The following is a 21052-nucleotide window of genomic DNA, read 5'->3' as shown; positions in this document are numbered from 1 at the left end:
ATATGCACTATTTGGATTAAGTTGATTGTTCCATTGGGTGAAGAAATGCATGATGAGCATGAATAGGGTGCAGCACATTAATAATGAACAAATATGCAAATAAATAATCCATCATCCTATGCCCTAGTCCCAGGGTATGCAAATACAAAAGTGAGATTTCTTAAAGGATGTCATCAGAGAGCTTTATGAACAAAACAAATGGGCCTCCCTAATGGCCAAAGCAAGAACTAGTCCACGTCAAATCACTGATATTCATGGATATAAAAATATCTCAACAATTACCCTAATAAGTTGGGTAGACTTTCTAGGGAAGAGTTGTGGGAATACAAAAGTAGGAGTCACACAAGATGAGAGGTTATAGGAAAGTTACAATCTATACCTTTGAGAGAGCATCCACATTGATGAGATCACGGATCCAACCAAGTATGGAAGAAGACACTTCAATGGACTCCCTCTTTCAGCTCAGATTGCTCCTTTCTGCCTCCAGAGTAAGTCTTCAATAAGCATCTGTTATTGGAGGCAGTAGGTCACAATAGAAAAAGGCAGCTCTAGAGTGAAAGAGCCTAGGTTTAAATTCTGCCTTTGACATTGCCTATCTGTGTTGTCTTGTGCAAGTCACTTAAATTCTTATTTGCAATGAAGGGATTACACTAGCTAGAAGTCTCTTCCAACTCTGCATATGTGATCCTATATGTTAGGCATAGGGGATACAAATATTAAAATGAAACACTCTTGCTCTCACAAAGCTTACATCCTAGCTATGGTGGTACAGTGGTTGGAAAGGGTAGAATCTTTTGGGAAAAAAAAAATCTATTTCTTGCCATATTGCAGATTTGCTTAAAATAAATAACAGCTCTTATATACAAAACATCCAAGACTAATTAAAGACCTGACAAAAGATATTATTATAGTCAGTGGTTCATTGAGAAAGATATTATGTACTTTCTTTCCAAGCCTGGAAACTGAGGGTTTAATTGACTGAGACTTTAATTGATGCAAAGAATTGAAAGATCGGACCTAAAGCTGTTTCCCTTACTCTAAACCCCAGATCTCCCTCTTAGCTCAAGTATGCTGGACAAAATGGCACCACCCAGCAAGTCCCATATGAGACTGACCAATCAAAAGGATGTGTTGAAAGGAGAAGAGATCTGTTCCATGTCACTTTGTGTGCGCTCAGATGCCTGCTGCCCATTATCCTGGGGCATTTAAGACAAAGAAGCATGACCTTGAAGAGTGAATTCAACAATTGACTACCAGCCAGGTTGGAGAGAAAAGGGAGGGAACAGGGAAAATGTGGCAATGTCTACCGAACACGGAATGATGAAACTAAAAAGCCCGAGAGGCTCTGTTAAGGAATCAGATCTCCTGTACGTTAAACACACAACCCCTGCCCATTATGTAAGCACACGGATATTTTCCCATTCAGAACATAATGAAGGCGAGATGAGCCAAAGCATTGGTTAAGGAACAGCTCTGCTGTTTACCATCTCCTTTTATTAAATGTAGCAGATGTTGTATGTGTTTCAGAGAAATCAGGATCAACCCTTGGGAAACAGTTCAAGGGCTCTGCCCACCCAAAGTCTTTGACAGAACTTCAAGCAGACCAGCACAGTCCTGAGCTGAAACTTAATCCTTTCTGTTCATTGTAACACTCCCATCTCAGCACAAGGAATAGCATCAACCTGGAAATGAGCCTTTGGCTACAGCCCTGTAAAAGACAGAAACAGCAGCTTCTATAGATCCTGCCTGGCATCTCTATCACTCTCCAACACAACATATAGTCAGTCTTGAGACTTAATATATTAATTTCTTGTGTTGTGCATTCACTCTGTATCCTATTCATTTATCAATCAATAAATCAACATTTTTAAAAAGCACTTACTATGTGCTAGGCACTCTCCTAGGTGCTGGAGTTGCAGTCCCCTGCTTACATTCTTTTGGGGGAGACAATGTGTAGAAAAATAAGCATATATAAAGCATACATGTAGATATAAGTGTGTGTGTATATACAAACACACAAAGTAATTGGCTTGAGGTGGAGAATTTTAATAGCTAGGAGAGTCAGAAAAGGCCTTACATAAAAAAGGTATCACTTAAGCAGTATATTAAAAGAAACAGGGATTCTTTTAATGTGTGTGTGTTTGATATATTTTGTTCTTGTCTCATGTACATTTCCCACCATGTCTTTTCCCTTATTCTCCCTTTAATAAGGGATTTAAATGGTGAGCAAAAGTAACTGATATATTTTCAAAATCTGACTCTATACAATGTGTTCTGCAACCTTAGACTAATTATATTTCTTCTTTGGTGTTAAGCATGATTATTTTAATTTTGGATAAATGAGGATCAATGTAGAGAAGATTGCAGGTTATTTCTTCCCTCTCTTCCCCCTGGAATGCAACAAAAGGCTTCAAACATGGAAGTGAGGATGATAAGGATAAATGACCTAGATCACTTGCCTACCCTTCCCTCATAGCATCTTCAAAATATAGCTAAAAGAATTAGAATTGTGGGCGGGGATCAAGTCAAAGTCTTTGGTTAGAGTAGGGGATGATAACCAATTCTGTACAAGAGTTGGAGGATACTCTTTTCTGATTCATTTATTACTGCCCCACCCCATAGGTCTATATATTGCTCTAATATCTTCCCCCTATTTTTAACAGTGACCAAAAGAGAGACAAAGATAGAGAGAGAATAGATGGAGATAAGGGAGAGAGAGACAGTCAAAACAGTCACACACAAAGAGACATCACCATGGGGAGTTTTCCTTCAACTGGATTTTTATACTTCATTTTATCCTCTGGACATCTCTTCACCAGTCATCTCACTACACATGAAATATTTGTCTTCTCCCCTCCCCATTCCATTTCTAGAATCATAATCAAATCAATATTGCTATGGCTTCTGGAAAGAGTGCTTGTCAATCAACTTTCCTTGTGTCTCCATTCACTATCTTTATGACTTTGCAAACTAAACAATCCTTCCCACTCAGGCTACCATCCTCTTTTCTTTCTGTATTGTCTCTCCATATTAGAATATAAATTCCTTTAAAGCAGAAGCTGTCTTTATTCTTGTATTCATATCCCCAGTGATTAGCACATTACTTGGCAAATAATAAGAACTTAATAAATACTTTTCATTCATTGATTCATTTGGAGAGGTATGAAATCCTGTAGTGAGCTGGAATTTTGTAAATGGAGATTTTTGTAGACCTCTGGGATTAGAGTTTACTCTTTATCCTGGCCTAATGATGGGCTTCCTAAACCTTAGCTAGAAAAGTATGCTTCTGAAGTCATTTCCTCTGTGTAATTAGAACTTCCAGAGCTGACCCACATCACACACATTCCATAAACAAAGGGTCACACAGAAATACGCATCTGGATAGACTAGAGATACTTATGACAAATGCAAATGGACTACGTTGAAAAAAATTCACCACAGAATTCTTAAAAATAAGGGCCAGTCACACCCAAAATAGGAGGTAAAAGAGAAGGGAAATATGATAGCTGGAGGGCATAGGTGTAGAACTCTTGAGTTGGAGACAGAACAGTGAGGTTCTAAATGCTGTCTCGGATGCCATTTTCCCCTTACCTATAAAACAAGGGGAGGCAGATTCAATAGTGTCTAAGGTCTGTTTCAGAAATAAATCTATAACAATTCAGGTACTCCACATGCCTGGCAAAAGCCAACCGCACAGCTTGCTGCCATATCAAAGGGCATCCAATAAACATTTTCAATCTCTTCCATTGTTTTCATTTCATCTCCCATGGTTTTGAAAAGGGAAACCATATCTCAGATATTACTTTTAGTACCACTTCCAGCAAATTATTCTTTGACACTTTTTTTGTAGCTTCTTTACCTCAACAGCCACTAAGGAAAGGTGAGCCATTTCTCTCTCTCTCTTTCTTTCCCCAAATCATCTCTGGTTCCTTTGTCTCACCAAAGTACCATCTCCATTGGAAAATCTTGTATTTTTTTTTCCTGACCAGAGAGAGAAGAGAAAATTCAAAATCTTTGAAGTCTATAAGGGACCATGAACCAAATCTGTATCTCATCTTCTTCAAGAAGGCAGATGTACTTCAAGGAAGCAGATACACTAAAACATCATTTTGTGAACCTTGCCCAGTTTTCTTACCTCTCTTTTCCCTTCTTGTTTTTCTTCTTCCTTTCTGCTTATCTCTGTCTCACTCTATATTTTTATGTCTTTATCTCTGTCTCTCCCCCTCTACTTCCATGATTTCTTTATTCTTACAATAGGGTATATTTTAGCCTCTGAAGAAAATTCAAATAGTCTACTAGTTCTCTGAAAAGTTATAATCTGCTTCCGTTCCTTCTTCTATGAACAGTTGAATTGAGTTTCACACAAGAATTAAAATTCAACTGTGCCAAGAAGTTGACAGACATAGCCCAGCATACATGTTTTGGAGCTCAAATTTCCCCAAAGTAATTAATGTGTATTTTAGTCCTCTGCACTTGATAAAGACATGTCTCAGTTAACAAGCAAACATCACTGTGCCTGAGATTTATTGAGGCACAACCAAAATAAGACATAACCAACACTTAAAAGATCACTAAATTGATGAGCCAAAATCTGCCAGAAAACTTTCAATTTCATTACTACTTCGAGTCTAGAACTCTGGTAATTCTGCCATCGTAACCCAAATCCTAACCATGTAATCTCTAGATTACTGTACACTAGCTAAATCGTTTTTCTGTTTCTAGTGACTTTCCCTGCTCCATACCATTTGATACAATTAACTTCCCTCCAAACTTGCTTCCCAGCCAGGGGCAGAACTTTAATCCACCTCAGAGGACACTGAAAGAAGAAAGGAAAAAAAAGTCCCACAAATTCGATAGCACCTACCGAACCCCTACTGCCTAATCATCTGCCAAGCCGTTTCAAACTTTTAGCTCGAGTCACTATTGTAATAACCAATCCACTTTGAATTCCAGCTTTATTATCTTAGATATATTTAGGAAACTTAACAAGGGGGAAAAAAAACCCTAAGTAGCGGATTTCAGACAGCCAGGATTAACTGGAGGGCCAAGAATATGATTTGTCTAATCCAGGTGCTACTCTGTATGGCTAATCAGGGAGGAATAAATCTCACAACTTTAGGTTTCCCTTTATAATGAGTTGATTCTATTACTGAGATAGGACTAAATGGCACTTTCTTTGTAAAGCTGTGCTAATTCCTTAGGGCTGCTTAGGTTCTGTTACATACATGAGGGGGAAAAAAAGGAAAGAAATAAATGGACCCTAATGTCCTGAAAGAGTTAATGTACCTCCCTAAAGAAAGAACTGGACCATTAATTTTTTATTAATTACAGTAAAATGCCTTTATAAAAAAAATCCTGTTCTGCCATACATGGGATCGTACTACAGATTGCTTTAAAGAGTCTGGCTGCGTTCCTGGCCAAACCATGGCCCCTAAGAACGTAGCACATCTCTCTCATAGAAACAAAGAGCCTATAATAGGGGTGTTAAGCTTACTCATCTATACCATCTCACCCACTCCACCTCCTCCCAACACCTCAAAACTAAATTAGAACAGCGTTTTACTGTTTGAGAAAGACATTTCCCGCAATACAATCAAGACCCCGGGACTACCATCTAAATTAAAAGGACCTGTGTTAATGTGTCACCCACATAATGGTAAAACTATTTTTAGCCCATCGAATCTTTGTTCTTAAGGAAGGACTTTATCCTTGCTACCTTCTCTAGAACCTTGAATGCTTGATGCTCCTCTCAATTGACCCAAGTCTGTTAAGAAAGGTAGTTGTTGAATGCAAATGAGGTGCTTTGCAAAGTACCAGCTCTGCAGGTTACTAGAATTCATACCACTGACTGGATGCCAGGGATCAATAATTTATTCTTGGCCTGGAATAGTTCGTGCACTCCTAAAAGTGCCAGATATGCCCAGGAACTCACTTAGTCATTCCTATTGACTGGCTCATAAAAAAAAAAAAAAAACAGTCGGAAAAATGTATAAAACTACACATAGTCACTATGGCATAATGTATAAAATAAAGACTTTTGAGCAAGGAGATACTTTTGTTCAAATCTTGCCCAGACACTTAATGGCTGTGTGACTAGAAACAAGTCGCCTAACCTATCAAATTCTTAACTTGGTCATATATCAAATGAGAATAAAAATAATAATAACACTTATCCTTAAAGTTATTGCAAAGAGCTAATGAGATATTATATTTAAATCCTCTTAAAATATCTAAGGTCCTATTCAAATGTCAGTTATTCATTTTCCTTTAAAAAATAACACAATGTTTGGGACATTTCACATAGTAGAACTGCCACTAAAGCTAAAACTAGTAGGTTTGATGTCTGAAGTAAGCATCATGATCAGAATCTGCAAATCAATTTAATAATTCATGACATGAAAATAATTATAAAAATTAAGACAAAATCTAGAGGGAAGGGGAATGAGCTACTATAAATTCTTATCTATAATGTTAATTTTGTCACCCTTTAATTTTGAGTGCTCAGTGGTAAGTCACAGGTTATTTCACATCTAGGTATGATACTACTCACCATACCAGTGGGAATCTGCCTATTGTAATCAGCTTTTAATGCTGAATAATTATCTTTTGGGAAACATACCAATTAAAAATGCAGCTTTTATGATCATTTCCTCCCTAGAAGCATAGGAATGAGCCTCCTCTTGCTTTTTTCCTCCAATGTTCGGGCAATGAACCAGGTTGAAATGTGCTTTGCAATTATATCTCAAACTACAAAATTTGTGTGTACATATGTTTGTGTGTGTGGTAATGGCTATCCTTCATATGTAACATGGGAACATCATCGTATGGTTGTAAAGGAGGCACAATAGATATCTCTAATTACTTCTCCCTCTATCCTTCTTCAAAGGAGACTTTAGTTCCTGCTAGGAAGAGAAACAAGAGGTTGGGACAGAAGCACAGCATAGTCATTATGTTTTCCTCAAAGAGAAAGCATACTAGGTTAGAGTTATATCTATATTCTTCCTTAAATATTGTTAATTTACAAAATATAGTTTTCAGGTTCCAACTAATCTTCTGATCACTGTTCTTTAATAGAAGAAGCAGGATCCCAAGCTCTAGATCCAAGACTTGATCCCTTTCCCACCAAATTCTCACAATGAACACACATATGGCATAAAAGTATAGAAGCCTATTTATGCAAGTTGATAGTAAAACAGAAATCAGAGAAGGTATACACAGGAAATATATTTATACCAGACAATACAGAGTGAAAGAGCCCTCCCACTGGCAATGAAATAACTCAGCTCAACCAAGAGACAAAGTCTTAGATCTTACTCAAGGGAAAATTCCCCAAAGTCTCCAAAATAGTAAACTGGGGATAGTGACCTGCTTCAGACGACCAGCTCTGCTGATATAATGGGTTTCTTCGTGAGTCTTATTTTCTCTTCAACAATATGAAGTAGGGTTGGTCCCAATCAGAGTCTACCTGAAAGCTGGAAGCCAAAAGTATCTTAAATTACTGTAAAGTCCAAAGAATGGGAAGAGGCTGAACTTCCTCTCTCCCACTGCCACCAACCCACCCCTCATAAAAATGACAGGCACCTATCCCCACTCAGGAGGGAGGGGTTCCATGCCACTGGACTTTAGGACTCAGATTACATTCATGTGTACTGATGTATGCAACTGTGCTTTATATGTATAGATACAAACATGTATGTGTATGTACGAGTCTATATAAATATGTATATGTAATCATAGATTTGGGACTAAGTTGAGGCCTAAATGTTAGCTAGTCCAATTTTCTCTTTACAGATGAACAAATTACTCTCAGGGGCCAGATCTGAACCCAAAGGCAGCACTCTCACCAGCCAACAAATCACTTCTTTCAAATGGGTACAAAATAAATTTCAAAAAGACACACAATGTTGGCAATACAATTCATGCTTGGATTTTTATATTAATCATATTTTATTGACACCAATCATCTCTCCTCAAACTTCCAACCATCTACCCTTTTGAAACTTTTCTCATTATAAAACTATAACATATTCAATATTTCTGGTTCCCCAGTTTTTCACTGAAAAGAAGAAAGGATATTTTTATCGGTTCTTTAGAACTGAAACTATTGATTATATTTCATCAGAGTTTGACTTCATACTCTAGTTCTCACCTTTAGTCTTTCCATTTACATATTTGTAATTTCTTCGGATGATATTCATCTAACTGGACAGAATATATGTCTGAGAACAATTTTACAATGCATCTCCCCAAACATTTTTGTCCTTTAATCCACATATTTGCTTGAACATGTATAGTTTTTCCTGTGCTTCTTGGTACTAACATTCCTCCCCTAGGAAGTCAATGTGGGTCCACTTCCAAATTCAGACTAAATATGTTTATATGGGACTTGATTTTACATCTTGTTCATACACTCTTAATCTTAGAGGCCACTAGGTGGTGCTACAATGGACAGAGCCCCTTCCAGTCCAGAAGACCTGAATTCAAATATCTCAGATACTTAGTATCTATATGACTCTAGACAAGTCATCGATTGCCTTAGTTCCCTCAATTGGAAAATGCTATAACATTAGTAACAGTCTCCCACAGTTGTTACAAGATCCAAATGAAATAGTATTTGGAAAGTGCTTAGAATAGTAGATATTAATAACTACTTGTTTCATTCATTATTTTGTATTGGGTTTTCTATTTCTGGTAACTCCCACCACATCAAATTCCCCTTTCCCCAAAGCTAAGGCGTATTAAGTAAATAATAAATATATTGTTTGTTGAAGACTATCTTTGCATGTATTTTGAAAATAAAAAGCTATTATTTAAAAAAAATTAAATCAGGAATTAGTATTCAAATCCTGCTACCCATAAATATGTGTGTGGGGGGTATAATCAAAATAACCATATGCTTTATATTATCATATTAATTTCATATGTGATATTCAATCTTTCATCTCCATGTCTTTGATCTAAGGGTCCCTCAGGTCTACAATGCACCTTTCCTTACTTTCACCTTGAAGAATCTCAGTCCAAAATAGAGTTTAGCAACTACTTCTTACATTATACCTTTTCTGATCTCCCAAATAGTTAATACTCTTGAAATGATTTCATGTTACTTTTTACTAAATTACCTCTATTCAGGTTGTATCCCTCCTGTAGATCATTAAAGAGAACAGGGATTGGCACACTATTGTCCTGGTATTCCCAGACTTATCTGGTGCCTTATCCAGAGGATGCATTTAGTGTTTGTCAAATTGAATTGGATGGATTCAAAAATCCTTTTTCACCTTTTCTTCAACTGACAATTCTTCCCTAAGTCTGAATTTTATGAGAGAAAAACATTTTACCTTTCCAGTTATTAAATAAAAGTTTTTCTACCCCCTATCAAGTATATCAACTCAGTATCATAGTTATTGTTTGAAAGACTTTTATACTAAATTAGTTTTTCTGTACTAAAAATTCTACACCAAAAATTAGTTTTTCTCAAATTGAAGAGAAACCGAAGCTCTGAGAATGACTATTTTTGCTTTTATGTCTTTTCTTTCCAAGATTTATTTATATTATTTCAGTATATATTCACATCTGTTTATAATAATGTAAAACTTTTGAAAAAATAATAGTTTAGAATAATTGCACAGACTGAATAAAAATAAGCAATTTAAGCCTGGGGTTGGGAGTTTTAGAAAATGATTCTTTTAAGTAGTCTTAAAATATGTTTTTAATTTATCCATTAAATTCACTGGAATTCAAATACAGAATTTACAGTTGGTAAAAACAATACAATTGACACTAATGTTCTATCATCACTATTTAGGAGACTTGTTCTTTGCATAATTGGAACTGGTTTATGTTAGGAATGACAAACAAAACGTTAATGTCTCCAGAGGAAAGCAAAAATACAAATATGATGTTTTAATAAGTAAGTCATCACTGGAATAATAGTTATAAAAGTTTAGCACTAATACTGCCACTTAACCCCTTTTGGGCTCTTCATCTTTATAATTTCATTGTGCCAAGAAGTACTGTATGGAAAAAAATTTCAAAACCTCAGCTTCTTTAGTCAGTTTCAGAGCTGAGAGTAGGATATTTTTTCAATTGACTTTTCAGGGTACAAGAAGTTTTCCTCTATTCCAACTCATTTGGGCAGCTAGGTGGTGCCATGGATAGAATGCCAGCCCTGAAGTAAGGAAGAGTTAACTTTCTGCATTCAAATCCAGACTCAGACAGACACTTACTAAACGAATAAGACTGGGAAACCCACTTAACCCTGTTTGCCTCAGTTTCCTCATTTTTAAAATGAGCTGAAGAAGGAAATAGCAAACCACTTTAGTATCTTTGCCAAGAAAACCCCAACAAAAAGTTGGATACAACTGAATAACTGCTAAGAACAATCTGCTTTTTTAGGTTTTAATTTCAAATTTATAGTTTATTTTCTGAGTACACTGGTAATCCATCCCATCATTTTCTCATTCATGGTAGAAATTATTTTTTGGTTTGTAGGAGCACCTAAGGAACCTGAAGAACCACACCTGCTGATTCTGATGATAGTAAAGCTTGGGGATGATAAAGAAAAGAAGTGTATCATCCTATTTGAATCAAATTGAGTTTTCTGTTAAAAGTAGATTTTGGTTAGTTATAGAATATATAAGACCTAAAAACACCAACATGTCTGTCTTGGGCTCTCTGATATCTTTTCTGAACACACTGTCTGGGATTCTCCCAACAAGCCCAGATTCAACCATTATCCTTATGCAAATGACTCCCAAGTCTACATTTCCTTTCTTTTTCTCTCTCCTGACCTCCAAACCCACATTCCCAACTGTCTGCTGCACATCCATCCCATAGGCATCTCTTGTGTTCAACATGGCTCAAATTATTCTTTTCTCTAAACTCACCCTTCCTGCTAAGTCTCCTATTTCTTTTGAAACCATCTCCATCCTTCCAGTCATAAAGGTCACAATCAATGAGTCATCTTCCATATTTTGTTCTCACTCATCATCCTCTGCCATCCAATCAGTTGCAAAGTCTTGCTAACGTTACTTCCTTAGCATCCATACATTTATTCCCCTTTCCCCACTTATACTACAACCAATCTAGTCCAGGCCTTCATCACAACTCCCTGGACCTTGGCAATAATTTCCTAACTATATCATTGCACTCCTTCTTACCTCTTTAATTTATCTTCCAGGAAAATTGGTACTATTAAAGCATAGCATTGGATATGTCACTCCCAGCTCAATAAATTTCAGTAGCTCTCTATTGACCATAAAAAAATAATAATTTCTCTCTTTGTTATATTACAATTAAGCTTCAGTCTAATTTTCAAGACTGATTGTATTTTACTCATCCTCATCTATTCTAAACTAACCTGTTTGCTCTTTCTATACAAGTTGTCTCTTACATTCCTGTCTTTCTGTCCATACCAAGTCCTAGCCCAATCCCAATCCTTATCTGAAATATCCCAACTTCTAACTTCTAAATTTAGGAAACCTTTCTAAATTTTCTTAATATTTAATGTCTCAAAAACATTTCATTTTTGTATCTCTTCTGTATTTTTCTGACTAGCTGACTTATAAGTAGATTATTGTATCTGGATTCAGGAAGACTTGCTTTCACATTATACTTTACATACTTACCAGCTGTGTGATATCAGACTAGTCATTTAATTTCTCTCATACTTAGTTTCCTCATCTGTAAAATGGAGAGAATAACAGCAGGCATCTTATAAAATTGTGCTAAGGCTTAAAGAGATAATATAATTATAATTTGGGGCTCAACTTCATTTGCATAAGACTCTCCCCTTTGGTGGAGATTGATTACTCCTGCTTTGTGCCTGGGGAGAGGTGGACTGATTAAGTAATCAATCTTCACCAATGAGGAGAATCTTATGCAAATGATTTGAGCCTTACTTACACAGCTAAGGCATAACAGAAACTGAATAACTGCTAAGAACAATCTGTTCTTAGTTACATAAGTCTTATATATAAATGTTATCTATTGTTATTTTGTACAGCCAGCAAATTACTGGCCATTGGACCACATAGACGTTGCAGGAGCTGATGAGAATGGGATAGCTCTAATTTTTAGAAAGGTTTTCTCCCTAAGTAGAATACACTGCTTAAGGATGTAGCCGAGTCTTCCTCAGGAAATGTCTTGAGAGAGAAGACAGATAGCCACTTATCTGGAATAGTGTAGAGGCTTTCCCTGCCAGGTTTGGGTTAGAAGACACAGATTCTCTATTTCCTTTATATCAGGAAATTCTAGGCCAGTTGCTAAAGGAATTGAGATTTTATGACCACAAGCAAATAATAGTAGATCTGCTCTAATGGCTTAATTTAGGAACAGATTCACAGGACACAGGCTCTGTTAGGAATTGGGAATTCAAAAGCAAAAATGAAACAGTTTCAAGCTTATATTCTGCTAGTTGGTGAAGGAACATATGCACAGGCAAATGTCAAGACAGACTGTAAATATGAGAAAATTCCTTATGTCCCAGATGTAGTTTCTAACAATACCATTGAAACTCAAAGCATTGGTATCACAAAATTCACCAGATGTTAGCAACGACAGATCTTAAGAAGGGTTTTTGGCTCCAGAGCTGTGGACAGAAACCACCTTCTTGTAATTTATTTAATGTGATTCTAATCAATCACAAACTTATCATATCATGTTTGCACTGATGAAGATGATGAAGATGTCATCTCTTTGCAAGGGCATTTCAGCAGTGATCCTGTAGCATAGGATTTTCAATAAAATCACCCCAAGAAGTATCATCATTTAAAAGCTCTTTCTCTTCTTGTTGTCATTGAGCTGTATTACTCATGTCTGACTCTTCAAGAAGGAGACCAACAAGACGTTGGTAGGGGCAACTCCTCCTAATTGTTTGATTCAGAGGATTTTCTTGACAAAGAAACTGGAGTGGTTTGCTATTTCTTTTTCCAGATCATTTTATAGATGAGGAAACTGAGGTATATAGGATTAAGTAACTTGCCCAGAGGCACATAGATAATATATGACAATGCTGAGATCTTAATTAAGGCTATGTGACTACAGTTTCAATGTTCCTAGATCAGTCTTCTTTCTACCTTGAACAAGTGTGTTCTCCCACCTGAGACTCAGTTTCCTCATCTGTAAATTGAGCAGGTTGGATTGGATGACTTCTAAGGTTGCCTCCAGCTCTGAATCCATAATCAAGTGAATTTTCAATATAATATAATTTTGATGAGGCTTTGTTTGCTTTTGCCCATTTGCCATTAAGCCTGGCTCCCAATGAAAAGAACTGTGTTAAAGAGGGAAAATGCATATGTTTGCTTCTATAAATCCAAATGGAACATAATATTTTCTTAGCCCCAAATCATAAGATGCTTCCAGGACAAACAAAGAAACTGCCAGTGGAAACTCTGGATATTCATGTTTAAAGTGTTTCTGGGGGAAGTTGGAAATTTCTGTGAAGTAAAAACACCCGTAATTTGAAATTACTCAAATTTACAGAACAAGTCTTTGTGGTGCTGGCTGCTCAGGATCTATTTTTCAGCCCAAATGTTTTAATGGTTTTTCTTAAAAGCGTTATTAGGAAATATTTACCTACCTTCCCAGAGAAATGCCCTGGGGATGAATGAGATATGTTTGGGAGGCACTTGAAGTCCTTCGAAGGAAAGACATGTTAGGAAGAAAAACATGGAATATTATTATTTTCAACAACAGTAATAACTGAAATTGTAGGCATGATTTGAGCCTCACCCCATGGAATGTCATTGATCACTCTGAAGTCAAAATGAATTTTGAAGAATCAAATAAGAGAATTAACAGTTGGCGCTCTGGTCCAATTTATAGGGTTTTTGTTAATTTAATTGGAAAGAAGCAGCAAGGCACTGTGGACAGGGGGTACACTTATGGCCAGGAAGACCTGGGTTCGAGTATCTCTGACACACAATGACATAGTGAACCTAGGCAAGTCCCTAAACATTTCAATGCCCCAGGCTGCTGTCAAAAATAAGTTACAGAAGGGTTACCCATGTGCATTAGTGGAGTTCTCTACATTGATTTTATCTTTGGACCAAAACAAAACAAAACAATCAAAGAAAACCAGTGAGTTTGGTAGAAGTGTATAACAACAGGAAAAAAATTTAGAAGTCTGGTCCAGGGCAGCCAAGAAAATGAAAGAAAATTGAGTGTACAGAACTCTCATAATGTGCACAGAGAAGAGAGGCCAAAATGGACTGGAAAATAAGAAAAAAAAATCCCCCTGGCTGTTTGAATAAAGGAGAGAGAGTACTTTTACACACCCTGCTCTCTTCCCTTGGTTCAAAGAACAACTGTTTAATAAACTGCTTGAAATGCAACTTCCAGCTCTAGTGTTTAAACCCAAATATCCCAACACGAGTTTGACCATGAATATAATGATGTGCCATAGCACAGGTCACTTGACACATTGTTCTTTGTTTAAGCAGGGAACTTCCTCAGCTCCTCAAGAATTTTAAAAAAAAATTATTAGCCTTAGTAACTAAAGCAATTTCAGCTCTTTATTTTATTACTATTGGCACCAACCATTAGGACTTGGAATAACTACTGTCTCTTAGCAACTTTAATCTCAAGAAAATAAATAAAGCAAAGGACTACATTGCTTGCTGCATTAGCATCTATCTCATCATTGGCCCAAAAAGGGAAGTAGAGAAGACAAGGAGGGATGGTTTTCATCATCATCTGTCACTGTTGATTTAATGGTACTCCCATACAAAAGAGACAGAGACAGAGAGAGAGAAAGAGAGAAGGGGGGGAGGGAGGGAAAGGATGAAGGAAAAGAGAGAGGAAGGAAGGGAAGGAAGAGGGAGAAGGGGAGAGAGAAAGAGAGAAAACAAAGAAAGGCAGAGAGATAGAGAGAGAAGAGAGATGGAAACAGAGACAGAGAGGAGAGAGATGTTTTCCCACAGCAAGGGTATTTGCAATTATTTGTGTGTGTGTGTGTGTGTGTGTGTGTGTGTGTGTGTGTGTGTACACACCTAAAAATGCACACATACATGCACATTGCTATTGTTGTTCAATCATTTCAGTCATGTCCAACTCTACAAGATCCCAATTTGGGTTTTTCTTGGCAAAGATACTTCAGTGGTTCACCATTTCCTTCTCTAGCTCCCTTTACATATGAGAATCTGAAGTAAATAGGCTTAAGTGACTTGCCAAGGACTGTACAGCCATAAAGTCTGAAGCTGGATTTGAACTCATGAAGATGAATTTTCTCAACTTCAGGTCTAACACTCTATCCACTGCATCACCTAGATATAGCAATATATACACATGCATGATACACAGTTAGCAAATGTCTGAAGTTGGATTTAAAATCAAATCTTCCTAACTCTAACCCAGTTAAACTTTCCAATGATTCTTGGCAACACTGGTCGGGTCTGAGTATTTCTACTGAAAAGAGGCTAATAGAGGGCCTGACCTTGACCAAATGAAAATGGATTGAATTTGTTTCTCCGCCCTTAATTGGTTCTTAATTAGTTGTGCTGGATTTAATGACACACCTGTGAGTTTCATTTTTGTTGTGTTTTTAATTATGTAGTTTTTAAGAATGATTAGGAGTCCAAGAATAAAATATTTCTTAAAGAGCATATTTCAATGATTTATCAATATTACAGGGCCATAGGTATCAAAAGTCATTTATATCCATAATGAAATAGGATTAGTCTACTGAAGCACTTGAAAAGTTTTCATTTGAACATGGAAAAAAAAAAACAACAAATTATTCTTGCAAAACTTGTCAGAAAACAAAACTTTCCAAAGGACTTCAGAGCTTAAGATATTGCTATTGATTCCTTTTCTGCAGAGATTCTAAGGTTGTGTGTGTGTGTGTGTGTGTGTGTGTGTGTGTGGTGGACCCTTTTGGCAGTCTTGTGAAGCTTATGGACTCTTCCCAGAATTATATTTTATAGATTCAAAATAAAATCTAAATTTCAATTAGAGATAAATGAAAATAAAGTTGGATTTTTAATTTATTTCTTTGTTTGTATATTCCTATTCAGGCTCATGGGTCTGTTAGTCAAAAACAAAACCAAAATTGAAAAAAAATTTTTTAAAAATTATTGAATCATCCAGCAAAAGGGAGAAATCTTTTTGTGCCCTAAACCTCTATGAGTTACAAATTATGTAGGATTCCAAAAAAGGAAAAAGGAAGAAGTTGTCCAGTTGAGCCATTTTGTCCACAACCTTTGTTTTTATATCTGCAAAACCAAAGCATTGAACTACATGGCACAGATTCCCTTCTAAGCTCCAACTTTAGGATATTTGGCTATAATAATAAATCACATTTATTTATCATTCGGTGGTTTATAGTGTTTTAAAAAAACATCATCTTGTTTGATTTTCCCACAACTCAGTGAAATAGATATTAATATCCCCAATTACAAATGAGGAAAACAAGGTAGAGTTTAAATGACAGATTGCTGATAGAATACCTGACTGCTACCTGAGGCAGCTAGGTGATTCGATCAATAAAGTACTAAGCTTAGAGTTAAGAAGATCTGAATTCAAATCTGTTCTCAGACACTTATTCACTGTGGGACTCTGGGCAAGTCATTAACATCTTGGGGAATGAAGGGATTTTAAGATTTGGAGAAGGGATTTTTACTCTTTTTATGTCATGATCCCCTTTGCAGTCCAGTGAAGCCAATGGGACCCTTTTCAGAACAATACGTTTAATGCACACAGTAAAATATACAGGATTAGAGAGAAAACCAATTATAGTAAAATTATATTTAAGTATATTCCCATTCTTGTAAAATATATTCAAATCTATTTAAAAAATTGAAGGATCCCTAAGTTAAGAACTCCTGGTCTAGAGCAGAATTATTTCTCAGGTTTTCTAACTAGAGACCCAATACCTTTTCTAATATACCAATGTTACCTCCAGTCATTAGAAGTGTAACAAGGCCTACATGGGTTTGGGGACTAGGATTACAGAAAGGACATTTGCTGTCAAAGAAAACCAGTGAATGATAAAATTGTGGCACTTAAACGCTAATAGTTGCTTAAACAGTGGATATGGAGTTAAAAAGTCCTGGGTTCCACTACCCCTTCTAACACTTCCCAGCTGTGTTATCATTGGCCACTCACTTAAGTTTTCTAAGCATCAGTTTTCTCATCTATAAAATGAGGTAATACCCATAGTGTCTACCTTACAGCATTTTTATAAGATTTTAATCTAAAATATGAAAAGCACTTTGCCACCTTTAAGACCTATAGGCATGGAAGCCATCGTTATTATTCATGCTAATACAGAATCGCAGAATAATAGAATTTCAAAGTCAAAAGTTACCTCAGTAACCACATAATCCAAGTCAGCTTAAAAAGCATACCCATTATATATACCTGAGAAGGATCCAATTTCTACCTAATAGTCTCCAAGAAAGAGGAATTAAACAACTCCCGTGGGGGGCTTATTCCAATATTGGACAAGCATTTAATCTGAGGAAGATATCTTGACATCAGAAGTTTTTGCAACTTCTTCCCACTGTAACTGTTTTTGCCCTGCAGAGTCAAACAGATCAAATCCTCTTCTACATCAGATATTTAGAGAGAACTACCACATTACTTCTGAGTTTTCACTTCTCCCTATTTTCTCCCTATTGAATATCCTTAAATTTTTCTTTTTTCTTTTTTTTTTTTTTTTTTGTTGAGGCAATTGGGGTTAAGTGACTTGCCCAGGTTCACCCAGCTAGGAAGTGTTAAGTTTCTGAGACCAGATTTGAACTCATGTTCTCCTGACTTCAGGACTGGTGTTCTAACCATTACACTACCTAGAGGCCCCATCCTTAGTTTTTTAGTTTAATAAACTTGTCATCTATACTGGTATCTAAGTCATTGATAAAAATGCTGAACAGCAAAAAGCCAAGTACACACCCTTGTGCACCTTCCAAACTGGTACTGAACAACTAAACATTGTTCTTTGATACCGAAACTAGTCATGTAATTCAGAATCCATTAAATTGGGCTATCATCTAACTTATACTTTATTAAATGTCTTGTAAAATTCAGGTGCACTATTTCTACAGTTTTACCCTAATCTATCTGCTTAATAACCCTGTCAGAAAGGAAATAAGGTTAGTTTGGCAAGACCCATTCTGGTTGATTGTATGTCTCCAGTCATTTCCATGTTTCCTCCCCTGGTAATATATAAGGTTTTTCTGCTTTTCTTCGTATCCTCTGTACTTAATACAGTGCCCGACACACAATAAATGTTTATTAATAACTTGACCAATTTATTTTCTCGATATTTACTGGTTGGAGTTTTAATGACATAGAATTTCACCAAGAATTGAAGCAAAGTTCACTGGCTCTCAGATTTCAAGTTCTAGTCTCTCTCTCTGTCTCTCTACCTCTGTCTCTTTCTGTTTCTTCTCTCTCTGTCTCTCTCACTCTTTCTGTTTCTTCTCTCTCTTTCTGTTTCTCTGTTTCTGTCTGTCTCTCTTTTCTCTCTATCTTTTTCTATCTCTGTGTATCTCTCTCTCTCTCTCTCTCTTTGTCTTATTCTCTGTGTGTCTATCTGTCTCCCTCTCTGTCTCTTTCTATCTCTGTCTCTTTTTCTCTCTCCATTTATTTAGATCCCTGTTATCTATTTATTCTCTGTCCTTTCTTATCCAAAGATCACTTCCTCAGCATAAAAAACAGAAGCAATTTATGAATTGGACCACTGTGCTATCTTTCTCTCTCTCTCTCTCTCTCTCTCTCTCTCTCTGGACAATTATTGTTCTGCCACAATAGTCCTATCCTTTCTTTGATTTTTTTTTTTTGCCAAATAGCTAATACAGTTTTTTTTAAATTGTCCTTAAATTTCCTCATCAGCCTCAGCTTATCCTGAGCTTCAGCACTCAACTATGCTTATAGTGTCAGGCTTTTTGTATATATCCTCTGGAACTTAACTTCCATTTCCTGAGGAGAGATCCTTCTTAGATCTAAATTGGTTGGTGACTTCCCTGTTATCCACATCAATCTCGTCAGATAATATGCATTATTTTTTCTTCTTCATTGAAAATATTTATCTTATATCTTTAGAATTTCATCCCTCCTAGAATAACCTTCCATAATAAGCACATGAAATTAATGGATGACTGACTGGAAACAACTAGATAGCACAATGAACAGAAGAGCATCAGCCCTGCAGTCAGGAGAACCTGAGTTCTAATCCAATCTCAGATTCTTATTAATTGTGTGACTCTAGGCAAGTCATTTAACACTGGTTCTCCAAAAATGACAATCAGAAGGGATGACTGGTAAGACAAAACATTTCCAATCCTGCAGTGCTAATTTGAAACAACTAGATTTCTTCCATGGATTAGTTCTGAGCTTTCATGACAGGTACAACACCACTATGGACACTTAAGAAAGTACTATTAAAAGTAGAAAGAATAATCCTCAAAAACATATAAAATATGGACATTTTCATTCAATGCAAAGATAATCACAAATTTTGGAAACATTTAGAAAATATTGGGATTTTTGGTTTTTAAGACTATGGCTGGTGTTTTCTCTGTTTTAGGCCACGAATAACACAAACTTCACAACACAGAGCAAGGGGCTCTCTCTGTGTGACTTCCCATTGTCTTAAGCCTAAAATATAGATTCTTCTTGGAAAAGGAATTGGCTGATCCCTCCAGTCTTTTTGTCAAGAAAACCCCAAATGGGATCACGAAAAGTTGACCATGACTGAAATGCCCAAATAATAACATTAGCATAGATTCCGCTTTTTGACATTTAAAGCCTTTACAACCTGGCTCCATCCTATCTCTCCGAATAGCACATTAGTCCGTTTTTGTCCCTCTCTAACCTGCTTAAAATCCTGCTCGTGTCCTTTGTTTCCCCTAAAATAGGGTGGCTCCCTAATCTTAGCACATTTTAATAGTCTCATATAAGCTTAAAACTATACTAAAACTTAGGGGATGCTCTGGATGCACATTATCTCTCCTGCCTCTGCTCTTTTACCAGAAAGTAAGTCCTTCCTCACTGAGATTACATAGAATCTCTACATAAACTCCTTCAAGGCTTAACCAGGGGCTGCCTCCTCCAAGATGATATTGATTCCCCTGCTTGCTCCCATTCCCTATCCTTATTTGTATATGTTGTATATTGACTTTTCTGTAGGCTGTTTCTGCTCTATAGAAGGTAAGCCCTTTGAGGACAGGGACTATCCTGTTATTATTATTTTTTTTTGTATTTTGTATAACACTTTGAAACCTGCTTCACAACTGGGAAATCCAATAAACAAGGTGAATTTTGTTATTTTTTTCTGTGTACCCCAGCAAAATGTCTGGCAAATAGCAGGCACTTAATAAATGCTTATTGAATGAATGTATGAATGAATGAATGAGTTCCGTTTTCCTGAATTTGTAATGGCAGCTCTTTTAGGGGAATAAGCCTATTTTAATGCCACCAGAAGACATTCAAAATCCATTGAAGTGTGACAGACAGATTTTGAATTGCCAGCCCTTGTGTTGTTCCTGTGAAGAATGACAATTTGGAGCAATTACAAGGAAACTGGTATGGAGGAGAGAGCTAGGGCTGGCAGTCCAGAGATGCAGACTTGAATCCCAGGTCTGCCACTAACTAGCTTTGCAAATTCAGACCAGTCACTTCCCCCTGCCCAGCCCCACCCCATGTCCAATTCTGCAAAAGGAAAGGAATGGGCTAGATCATTTCTAAAGTCGCCTACACATTTGACATTCTGTGACTCATATCCTGAAGAACTTTTCTTTCTGCATTTAAAATTATCTACAAAGTTAAGCCAATAACTAAAGATAATTTAAGCATATGTTAGAAATACCTTAAATCTGAAACATGAACAAAAATATTTCCAGCTTTACATTACAGAGCCATATACTCGGCCAGGCATGTGGACATGTTGTAATAAAAACATAACAGGCAAATAGTGTCTGTGAAAATTGAAAATTCACCTTGCTTATTGGATTTCCCAGTTGTGAAGCAGGTTTCAAAGTGTTATACAAAATACCATCTTCAAAATCTTCCAGGGAAATAGCAAAGTTGCTATTTTGATACCTCTTATTTTCTCCTT

The 21052-nt window shown here is 36.5% G+C and overlaps 1 protein-coding gene and 1 long non-coding RNA gene across 2 annotated transcripts in view; one reads left to right on the top strand and one right to left on the bottom strand.

Annotated features, from left to right (window-relative positions):
* MDFIC2 (MyoD family inhibitor domain containing 2) overlaps positions 1-21052 on the top strand; it is a 148618-nt gene that overhangs the window by 57741 nt on the left and 69825 nt on the right. The gene's annotated exons all lie outside the window — the stretch shown is intronic.
* Positions 7365-13635, bottom strand: LOC127551201 (uncharacterized). The gene is made up of 3 exons (XR_007951028.1): positions 13577-13635; positions 11625-11679; positions 7365-7472 (listed from the first exon to the last, which is right to left on the bottom strand). It is a non-coding gene; the product is annotated as an uncharacterized LOC127551201 (long non-coding RNA).

The sequence above is a fragment of the Antechinus flavipes genome, chromosome 1 (genome assembly GCF_016432865.1).
Source record: "Antechinus flavipes isolate AdamAnt ecotype Samford, QLD, Australia chromosome 1, AdamAnt_v2, whole genome shotgun sequence".
Taxonomy (NCBI): domain Eukaryota; kingdom Metazoa; phylum Chordata; class Mammalia; order Dasyuromorphia; family Dasyuridae; genus Antechinus; species Antechinus flavipes.
Note: the sequence above shows the minus strand (reverse complement) of the source record. Positions and strands in the feature narration are given on the sequence as shown.